The 11,795-nt window shown below is 39.7% G+C and overlaps 1 pseudogene; it reads right to left on the bottom strand.

The window, feature by feature from the left end:
- Positions 1-1,500: 1,500 nt before the first annotated feature.
- On the bottom strand, positions 1,501-2,024 carry LOC100516840 (translationally-controlled tumor protein-like; annotated as a pseudogene).
- Between the last annotated feature and the right edge of the window lie 9,771 nt (positions 2,025-11,795).

Here is an 11,795-nt window from a genome sequence, read left to right as displayed (position 1 = left end):
CCAACTGGCCCCTGTTCCTTGGGAATCTCTAGGATGAGAGATTGCTGCACACAGACTGACAGGGCCCCAGTGCCTGCCTGAATCCAGATCCTCCTCTCTCCATCCCCATTACTCCAGTGCAGCCTCAGGTCCCCTGGACATGGGAGGTAAGGAAACTGAGTTCCTTACAGTCACTGGAGCCACCTGCTCTGCTCTGACCAGCTGGCTGGTCCGCTCTCCAGCTGTGACTCTACTGTGATGGGAGTGAGGGATTTGACAGCCAAACGTGAGGAGATTTAAGTCTCCCCTTGTCTGAGGATCCGGGTCCATTGTTATTATTCACTCCTTTTTGTATATACCAGAATGCCCTGTGCCCCTCTTAGGAAGAGATTTACTAAATAAATTAGGAGCTGGTATAGTCTTAGGATTAGGTGAAGTCCAAGGAGGCAGAGAATTGAAACAGAGAATGCATCTATTAATAGTAGCCCCAGATGACCCACCTGCTGGTCATCAAACTATTCCCCAGGACATCCTCCAGAAATTAGAAAACATGTGAATCTTGTAGTTCAGGATACCTCAGTGCCAGGAAGGGCAAAATGTGTTCCCCTGTTAAAATAAGATTGAGGCCTGGGGGGAAATACCCCTGGAAGAGACAGTAATCCTATAAAGTCTGAAGCCCTGAGAGGGATCCAACCACTGCTCACTAAATTCCTAAAACATCGACTCATTGTGCCCTGCTAACCCTCTTGTAACACCCCAGTCCTCCAGTACAGAAGCTTAAGGGGCAAGGCTCGCAGCAGTGAATGAGGCAGGCATCCTCTTCACCCAGTAGTGCCAAACCCATATGCCCACCTCCCTAAGGGCCAGGGAGTGCTCAGTATTTCTGTTTTTGGACCTCAAAGATGAATTTTTATGTATTTCCCTATATCCAGACTCTCAAAACCTTTTTACCTGCAGATGGCGGGACTCTGACACCCTGAACGCTACCCAATATACTTAGTGTTTCCACAGGGTTTGGGGGGCAGCCTCCACCCCTTTGGAAACCTGTTAGCAAGGGAGGTGAGGGAACTGAGCCTTGAAAAGGGAACTCTGCTACAATAGGGTGATGATTTTTTTATTTTATTGAGGCATAGTTGATTTACAATGTTATGTTAATTCCTGCTGTACCACAAAGTGACTCAGTTGTACATGCATATATACATATTGCTTTTCATATTGTTTTCCATTATGGTTTATTACAGGTTATTGAATATAGTTCCCTGTGCTAAACAGTAGGACCTAGTTATTTATTTATTTGTTGAGTTTAAATGCATTTTATTTTTAGACAACCTACATGACATGTCTTTTTTTTTGTCAAAAACAATGCCTCTGCTCCAAAAAAAAAAAAAAAAAAAAAATCAAAATAATGAGCTCAAGATGCCATCAGTCCCATTTGTCTAAGTCCTGGTGTTTTGCGGATGAAAAGCAGCAGCCAGCCAGTTATGAGGACAGGTGATAGAGCCAAAGTAACAGCCAATCTTGCTAACATTTTCCCATTTCTAAGCCATCCTTAAAGAAAATCATATATGGAGTCACATCATCCTGACGGTACTCCAGCAGAGGAACCATGCCATCTGGATTCATGTTTTCACCAATAGAGAACTAATAGTTTTTGAAATGAGCAAGAATGTGCTTGATTTGTCCTGCAGCTCCTGTCATAAAAGGTTGTACTCTTGCTGGTCCTTGTTCTTCAAGTTTCCCTTTGATTAACTTCACGTAATCTTTGATGTACTTCCTTTGTGAAGCTGGTTTCCTGCAGGTGATGGTTCATAACAATATCGACACCAGTGATTACTGTGTTTCCGGTACCTTCGCCCTGAGGCCCTTCAGAGAGGCATTTCCACCAATGAGCGAGTCATCAATGTTACCTTCTGTCCTGCTGACCATCTTCCCCTTCACCTCCAGACACAGCCCGTCAGCAATCTCCCGCATCTTGTAGATGTGGGAGAGCATCTCATCATGGCTGATGAGGTCCGGTAGATGATCATGATGGCGGCTGAAGGGAGACGACAGGCAGTGTTAGCTTAGCAGGAGCCAGGAGCTCAGAGCCGGTGTGGTGCAGCTGGAGAAGAGCTCAGAGGTTGAGGAGCGGGCAGAAAAGTAAAAGTATTTTTTATCCATTGATAAAAGTATTTTTTATCCATCCTGTGTATAATAGTTTGTCTCTGCTAATCCCAAACTCCCACCCCTTCCCTCCCCCACCCCTACTCCCCTTTGACAACCACTGTTTTCTGTATCATCGGTCTGTTTCCATTTTGTAAATATTGATTTGTCATATTCAGATTCCACATATAAGTGATATCATAGGGTGTTTTTCTTTCTCTTCCTGACTTCACTTAGTGTGATAATCTCTAGGTCCGCCTATGTTACTGCAAATGGCATTGTTTCATTTTCTTAATGATTGAATAATATTCCTTTGTATGTATGTGTCATGTCATCTTTATCCATTCACCTGTAGATGGACATTTAGGTTGTTTCCATACCATGGCTGCTGTATATAGTGCTGCAACAAACATAGGGGTGTATGTATCTTTTTGAGTTATAGTTTTTGTCTTGGTATATGCCCAGGAGTGAGTGGAATTTCTGAATCACATGGCAACTCTATTTTTAGTATTTTGAGGATCCTCCATACTGTTTTCCAAAGTGTTTATGCTGGTTTAATTCTCACTAACAGTAGAGAGGGTTTGTTTTTCTCCACACCTTTTCCAGCATTTATTTGTAGACTTTTTAATCAAAGACATTTGGAATAAGTTGGTGATTTATTGATAAGTAGTCAGCGAAGCAGGATTCATATCAAAGTCCTGCTAATGTCCTAAATTTTTGGACAGAAAGGTCATATAAAATATCCATAAACAAGGTTCAAGTCTCTAGCAAGGGGTTCAGTGCTTAGGGTTTCCTTTGACCTCAGGGGCAGGGGCTCGGGGCAGGGGCTCAGTCCATAGATCAGAAAATAGCAGTTAGTGAATTACCATCTTCTACCACAAGAAGGCTACTGCAAGGCTTTCTCTGGGATGGCTGGGTTCTGTTGTATCTGGATTCGAAATTACAGCCTTAGAGCCAAATCCTTGTATGAGGCTCTAAAGAAAAATGAAAATGAACCCCTTTAATGGAAGAGAGACCACCAGTGGGGTTTTGAGATTCTTGAGTCTGAGTTAAGTAGAGCACCGGCATTGAGGCTTCCAAATTTGGACAAGCCCTTTATTCTATATGCTCAAGAGAGGCTGGGAATAACACTAGGAGTCCTGACCCCAACACTGGGGCCAGATCAGAGACCCCTGGCTTACTTTTCAAAACAACTGGACTCGGTACTCCTGGGATGGCCAAGCAGCCTGAGGGCAGTAGCAGCCACAGCCCTGTTGGTTAATGAGGCTTCTGAGCTCACCCTGAGACAGAAGTAATTATTCCCTATCACCGATGGGAAGAGGAAAGGTGGGGTATGCCTTAATATTGATGAAGGCATGGAAGCCATAGCCCTGCTACCCCATACATCTTCCCAGAAGACCAAGCTAATTATATTAATGATAGCTTTGCAATCAGAGAAGATTAAGAAATTAAACATTTTTACTACTTTACTACTTTAGATATGGGTTCCATATCCTACACATACACGTGCTGCCATTTAGAAAGAGAAACGTTAACTGCTAGAAATTCTCCCATAAAACATAAAGATTCAGTCCTAGTTCTTTTAGAAGCAGCGTAGCTCCTTCCCAAGGTAGCGCTGATACACTGTAGGGGCCATCAGAGGGAGAGATCTTTTGTCAGCAGGGAGAATAGCAGACAAAAACAAAACAGGCAGATTGATTGCAGAAGCCCGAGCAAGTTATGGCCCCAGTGACTGGCCCCCTTGAACTCCCCAGCCTCTCCAATACTCCCCACAGCAAGAGGAAAATGCTGAGAAATGGGGAGCTGAGAAAGAAAGCACAGCCTGTCATAAAAAGGAGGATAAGATTCTAATCCCTGAAACACAACAACAGAAAACTCCTTAAGAGCTTGTTTCAGTCAGCTACCCACTATGGAAGGGATGCGCGATGGGACGTGATGCAAAAGGGTTCTTCAGGAAAGGAGCTTAAAAGGAATGGTAAAACCAATAACCCTTTGCCTGTCATTTGTGTTCCCTTAGTAACTCACAGGCCTATCCAATCCTCCTTTATGACTCAGGCCAGTTCAAAGTCAAGGGACATACCCCAGAAAGACTAACAGTTAGATTTCACCCAAATGCCTTCAAGGTCAGGATGTAAATATCTAAAAGTAATTTTAGCCACCTCCCTTTGCTGTCAAATTGCAAGGGATAACTGGTCAGGTACATTTGTCCAGACCAAAACCCTGTAGGTCACAACAAAGGAACAATCCAGTATGATCCAGCGAAATATCTGAGACTTCAGATTTTCAAAAGAGGCACCATAGCAGATGAGTAAAATGATGTGGTAAGGTAGGACCCCTTGCTATTCTTGCTATTGTCCTCTTGCTTGCATTTTGACAGTTTGCTCAGCCACCCCCAACCCCCAACCCCCAGAAGCAGCTTCTTTGTCCATGCTGGATTTAAAGGAAATATCTTACCACAAAATGCTTCTCTTATCGACTCTGCCCCCTGTAATCAGGGGTCAATGGCAAGAAAACTCACTTATGAACATTTCCAGAATCATATCCAAAGGGGAACATTTAAGAGAATGCTAGATATGTCATCAACACCCCCAGCAGGCTACTGGCCCTCCTCTTGCATTTCCCCTGAAACTGTGGGTCCCAGTGGTGATTAAGGATATAAACTGGGGACAGTTGCCATCCCCTAGACCTCGGCTGGTCACACTTGCACCTTCCAGGGGTCTATTCCAATGCTTTAACCTGACTCTCCTTTGCTGCTAGAGACCAGAAGTGTGGGGCACAGTATGTTAAACTGCACAAACACAACCTTACCCACGGGTGCCGTATTTCACACTATGGTCCTGCACCCCTTAAACAAGGCACAAGGGGAATGTGAATGGCAGGAAGGAAATGGACCATCCACCTGGTCAGTCCAACTCAGCCCACCAGTTGGATAACAAGAAAATAATGAGCTGGCCTATCACCCTTGACCCTCCGACAAAAACAACCAGATCATATCTGAGCATTTTATTAAGACTTTTATAACATCATATAATCTAAATTACCAACATCATGTTATCCATGTGGTTTCCTAGTTGCACAGGTCCTGGCAACAGCTATGTCCTTAAAGCACTGTCCTTAACAATTGTGATCGATGTTCAAGTCTGCCTGCAACCCTGAAAGGTTTATTTTCCTCTGAAGGCACACAAACCATCATATGTTATGGGATTGCGGACAGGTCCTGTCCTTTTCCAACCCGGTTATGGCCTATAAATGCATTGATAAGGCACATTTCACAGGAGAGTATGCTCTAGGGACTTCTTGAAAAGAGGGATTTTCCTCTCTAACAGGACCACTCTTGCTTACCACTGAACCCAGAGAGAACTAGGAATGATCTTGGCAGGAGCAGGCCTGGCCATAGAACTGGCAGCTCCATGGGGAGGCTTTCTCTATCGTGAAGACACATTGAGAAATCTCACCCACCAGCTTGGTTTTATGATGGAGCAGACAGGGCAAGCCTTAAGGGGACAGAAGACCTCTCTTTTTTCTTTGGCCAATGTGGTTCTTGATTATCTTCTCTGCTAGAACAAGGTGGAGTTTATGTGATAATACTTCCTACTGAACCTGGATCAATGCAACTGGACAGGTAGAAGTTGATATTAAGGGAATATATACCCAAGCAGGGTGGCTTCACAGTTTTGGTAGGGGTGATATTGCCTCCACTGTCCAGTCAACAGTTGACGAAGCCCTCCCCAAGTTAAAACCTGGTTCCTTCCCTTCCTAGACCTTGACGTCACTATTATTCTTTTGGCCCTTGTCTATCTAACTTTTTGGTTAAGTTTGTGGCTTCTAGGCTTCAACAATTTCAAGTAAGGCTCACGATGTCTCATGGGTTTCAACCATTTTCGGTGGATGGTTGCCCAGGTCCCTACAGTTTCTTGGAACAGTCATGGAGGGACTTCTCCAACTCTAGGTAGGCTGTGGTCTGTGGCCCCTGTCCAGCAGGAAGAAGTTTCAGAAGAAGAGAACTTTGTCGGCTCCTTTTCCCTTAAGAATTGGGGTAAAAATCTTTCAGAAGGGGAGTGAAATTAGATAGGGACCTGGGACATGAGACCCTTTGTGCAGTGCTTGCACCCAGAAAAATGTCTCCTTAAGAATCTGAATGCAAAGAGATTATAAAGACAAAAAATAACTGCATGCATGGGCAGTTGAAGCAAATTATGAGCAACAAGATACAAAGGACCAAAACCCAACTGTCACTTCTGAGGTGTCAGGAGCAAAAACAGGGTACTGCTCATGACCCCTGCACACAGCGCCACCAAAGGGGTGGGCAGACCACCTAAGCCACCTCCCTGGCCTGACCCACCAATTTACCCTACCCTCACCCTCACCCCATTTAAGGGACAAGCTCGCCCTCCTCCCCTCAGAAAGCCAGTAAGTGTACCTGTTACTTGTTTTGTCTTCCTCATGCTGTAGCAAGAGCCCCAATAAAGCCTTGCCTGAATTTCTCATCTGGCCTCTTACCAAGTTCTATTGATTAAAAGGGCTTAGAATCTGGCTTAGTAACACAATCACCTCTACACATATATTAAAATATATACTCTTCCATCACTCTTATAGTTCCCTTATTTTTTTCCCCTTGCATCTTACCTTACCAAGTCTATATTCAATTTTTGAATTTACAGAAAATAACTTTTCATACTTGATGTTGGCTTGAAAGTCACATTGTATTTATGGTCATAAAACAATCCACAGCAGAGAGGAACAATTTAGAAAAAACATGAATGGTTTCTACTTTCTCAAAGATAATTGTTTAAGCAGAGAAGGTTTTATCTCTATTACAGATAGTTCAGTAATTGAAAGCTGTTTGTATTTCACACTAGAGAGGTCAGGTTCATGTTCACAGTAACACCTCAGATTAAGAAATAGACTGCAGCTAAATAGAGAATTAACCTGGAAAATACAAATGTATTCAAAATCACACTTTGTGGTTTTTCTCTTAGGTGAAGTCTTAGCCCTTTTAAAAAAAATGACTACGATGTCTGCCTGAATACACACTCCCCCAAGCCAACCCTCTGCTGCTCTGCATTTTATACACATATAGACACACGCACACACACACACACACACACCCCACTGATTTCCCCAAGGCCTCTCTGATATAAAAGCAATTTTCTTTCTTTTCCCTCATGAAACTTGTATTTTCAAACTGCCTGTGAAACCATGCATTTAGTATTGCTCTTCATTTCTTTTTCAATTACCTAAAAGAAATCTCCACCTTTTAAGTGCATTTAGGAATGTATCATCAGAGTTCTAATAGAATAGCCATCTTGTATTGACACTACTTCTTCTATTTAGAGTTGTAATTGATGTCAATATATTTACATTGAAATTGATTCCAAATACTGGCAGTCCTATATGATTTTACTTATATTTACTTTGACTGTCATTTGTTTACGCTCAGATCCCATCAGCAACCTTAATGTAGGCTTTACAAAGAATTTCTGAGGTGATAATATTTTGTCAAGAAATATGCTTTTTAATAATATTAATACGCTAACATTTAATGCAATTAATAATGTTTACTAGACAAGTTAGATTTGTTGTGTAAGAAAATACTCTGGATATTTTTAAAGTTTTGTAAAATGTTTTTTGTTTTGTAAAAGAAAAATATTTCAGTCAAATACATTGAGCGTTTATATATTACAATATTTTGTTTAAATAATCACGTGACTTTTCCACTCTGGTCCTGGATGATGATTCCAAAGTGAGTATCATTAATTTAAAAACAAAGGATAGGAGTTCCTGCCATGGTACAGCAGAAAAGATTCCAACTAGGAACCATGAGGTTGCGGGTTCCATCCCTGGCCTTGCTCAGTGTGTTAAGGATCCACTGTTGCCATGAGCTGTGGTGTAGGTTGCAAACGTGGCTGGGACCCTGCGTTGCTATGGCTCTGGCATAGGCAGGCAACTGTAGCTCCTATTGGACCCCTAGCCTGGGAACCTCCATATGTTGCAGGTATGGCCCTAAAAACAGACAAAAGATAAAAAAAAAAGAAGTATAACTTTGTTCATACGATTGGAAATTGGACATTGACTGCAAATAACACCCTACTTGTAAAGAGTAATGCTAACATACTGTTGTTTAATTTATTATTTTGTTTTTCAAAATCAAGTAGCTTGAAATTTGTCACATAAAGTGTACATTTGTTTTTGTTTTGGCCGCATCCATGACATGTGAAAGTTCCAGGCCAGAGGTCAAACCTGCACCATGGCAGTGACCCAGGCAGCTTCAGTGACAATGCCGGATCTTTAATTTACTGTGCCACAGGAGAACTCCCTGCATTTTTTTTCTCGTATGAAAAAGTCAGCAACTTTTTACTAAGATAATATCATACCTAGTATACTATGTATTAACTACTCACTGTGTCAAGTACATTATAAAATATAATATGAATTAACTATTATAAAAATAATGCTTTATTTATCATTATATAGGTGAGTAAAATTAAACATGGGATATTAAATAATTTGATTAAAATCAGACCACAGTGAAGCCAAGATTAGACCCAGGCTGCCACTATCTGCTCATAACTACTAAGTCTATAAAATATATCAAATCAGTTCCTCTTACAACACATATTTGAATGCTCTATTATACACCAAGATTTAAAACAAAATATCTAGATATATGCAGGCAAAAAAAAAACCTGGAATAGTATGTGCTATACTAAAAAAGTGTTAAAATATTAATAGCATTAGTGTGTGGGATACAAAATTTTGAAGGATTGATTTTCTCAATTTTGATGTATAAAAATGTGGCTGAAGATCACCTATATACAAATCATCTGAGGTGCGCTTTTTTCCTTTTAATGCAGATTCCTGACGCATTTAATATCAATTAATCCAGAAATCTGAAGTAATTGATCTAGAATATACAGCTTAATAATTTTCCTAGGTAATTTTCATACAGACAAATGTTTGAAAAATTGTTCTTTTTTATTTTTATTTTTATTTTGTTCTCTTTTTTAAATGGACATATTCTTCAATACTCTATAAAGGCTGTATCTATTTCAATCTGAGAAAAAAATACAAATTTTTTTAAATTCTACGTGTCCCAGCATGTTATTTTACCTTCCTTAATATTCATTTCTCCATTACATTTTTTTAAATTAAGTGACTGTATAAATAACCCTTTTTCTCTTCTATGTTCTTTCAACTTTACTTTTATTTGCACATAAATAAAAAAGTTGAAATCTAATCATTTCAGTTTTTGTTATGATTCTCCTTGCTCTGTATCCCTGATTTCTTACCTCTAGGTTTTTGAGATGAATATGGATATGTTGGGTAGTAAAAAAAAAAAAAAATATCATGAGCTCATATTCAAATGTGTCAAAACACAGCTCCAGAGAGATTCTAAGCATTAAACTCTGTTAGTAATGGACGTCAAAGGGATAACTTTGGAAGCTATCAAATTGTGGGATTCAGAGTCATGCTCAAACTTATCTCAATCATCATCTGAGTTACCTGGTAGGAGGCAATCCTTCAGGAGAAACACTCAATGTCGTTAAACCTTAGGTATAATTTCAAGCCCATAATCAAATGAATGAGGGTGGAAATAAATAACTCCTCCTTTCATTCTTTACTTCTCATTTGTTTCAATATTTTGTGACATTTCTCCTTCAAATCTATCTAATACACTTGGTACAAAAGTATTTCTATGAGTATAAATCTCATTATTCATTCTACATGGCAAATCTAGCAAAGCGACCTAATTTAGTTGAAAGAGTCCAGGAAGGACCTCTGGAGGAAGGGTAAAAGATGAAACATGACTTACTCCATATGAGATCATTAGCATGTGGAATGTTATTTTTTAAAAAGACACAATAGAACTTATTCACAAAACGGAAACAAAGATTTTGGAACCAAACTTATGGTTATCAAAGAGGAAACACTGCATTAAGGGATTAACATATACACACTACCAACTATAAAATAGATAAGTAACAGGGATTTACTGTAGAGCACAGGGAAATCTACTCAATACTCTGTAATACCTTATATGGGAAAAGAATCTAAAAAAGAATGAATATATATATGTGAATATGTATGTGTGTTCATATACATGTATGTATAACTGATTCATTTGCTGTATACTTGAAACTAACACAACATCATATGTCAGCTATACTTCAATAACTTTTAAATGCAAAAAAAATACAGAACATGAAAAATGAGGAAGAAAAAAAGACTTTTAAGGAAACTGAAGCAAAATATTGTATAGCCTATTCTGAAATATGTTCAGACAGCAGGGAGTTCAGCCTGCCACGGGATGGTTCAGAGGATAGAATTTAGATGCTAGTGAGAGACAAAGACAGAGAGTTAAATAAAGGAAATGTATGGACCTATAGGTGATTTTTAACCAGTTTGTCAGATGGAATCAGCAAAAAGTTTTAAACTGGGGAGCTGGAATGTACAAATTGGCATTTAGAAATAAAGGCCACTCTGGTTCAGTGATGCCTTAGTCCATTCAGGATGCTATAACAGAGTACCACACACTGGGTGACTTGTGAACAAAAGAAATTTATTTCTCTCAGTTCTGAATGCTGGCAAGTCCATAATAAAGGTGCGGGCAGATTCAGTGTTTGGTGAAGACTCGCTCCCTGGTTCAGAGACGGGCTCTTCTAGCTACAAGCTATAACTTCACGTGGTAGAAGCTGTAAAGGAATTCTAGAGCACTAGCCTCTTTCATGAGGGCTGAAAACAATCTTATCACCTTCCAAAGGCCTTAAGGTGAAATGCCTTTAAGTGGGGGATTACATTTTAACATAGGAATTTGGGGACAGACATCAACATTCAGTCTACAGCAAATAGAGAAATTTTTGGACCCAGAATCAGAGGTGATAGTCTCCTCTTCCAGGACATATATTATTTCTTCACTTTATGAATAAGGCATTGAGTAAAAAAAAAAATCTCAAAATTCCCTGAGATACTTATCACTCGTATTATTATTTTTGAATAATATTTTATTGTGATATAATTTAGATGCTGTGTAATATATAGATTTTGACAGCTTTCTTGACACATAGTTGACACTCAATAAACTGCACAGGCTTAAAGGGCACAATTTATCAAGATTTGACATACATAAACACTTGTGAAACATCAACACGAACAAAATAGCAAACATATCCATTATCTCCAGAACGATGTAGTGGGAAAACAGCACAGACATCCTGTTCCTGTTCCTGGTTTTAGGGAGAAAACATTCAGTCCTTCACAATTAAATATGATATTAGCCGTAGGTTTTTTGTAAACAGCTGTTACCAAGTTAAACCCAGTCTAAGATTCATTTTCCCCCACTGCTGAACAGCAACTTTATCACTACTGTAATCAGCAGACCAACACATTTTTTTTTCCTGTAAACAAAATTACATAAAGAAATATTTATATGGAATAGTACTATTTTATCTTTTGGGGGCTACATATGGTCTCTGTCACATATGTTCTATTTTATTTGTGTATGCGTGTGTGAGAGGTTTTTGTTTGTTGATCTCTTTAATATCTAAAATCAATTTAGCTCAAAATTCCTGTCAAAATAGACCACAGGTCTGCTATGGCTCACAGGTGAGAGTTGCTGAATATTGTTCTAACCAAACACCTGAAGTATGATTGTCTTGCTTCAGCTGTTGGAAGCA

Source organism: Sus scrofa, chromosome 1 (assembly GCF_054392235.1).
Source record: "Sus scrofa isolate SSC_HxYL_T2T_F1_AM1 chromosome 1, Sscrofa_HxYL_maternal_Yorkshire_Landrace_v2.0, whole genome shotgun sequence".
Taxonomy (NCBI): domain Eukaryota; kingdom Metazoa; phylum Chordata; class Mammalia; order Artiodactyla; family Suidae; genus Sus; species Sus scrofa.
The sequence above is the reverse complement of the archived record's forward strand: the minus strand, read 5'-3'. Positions and strand labels throughout refer to the sequence as shown.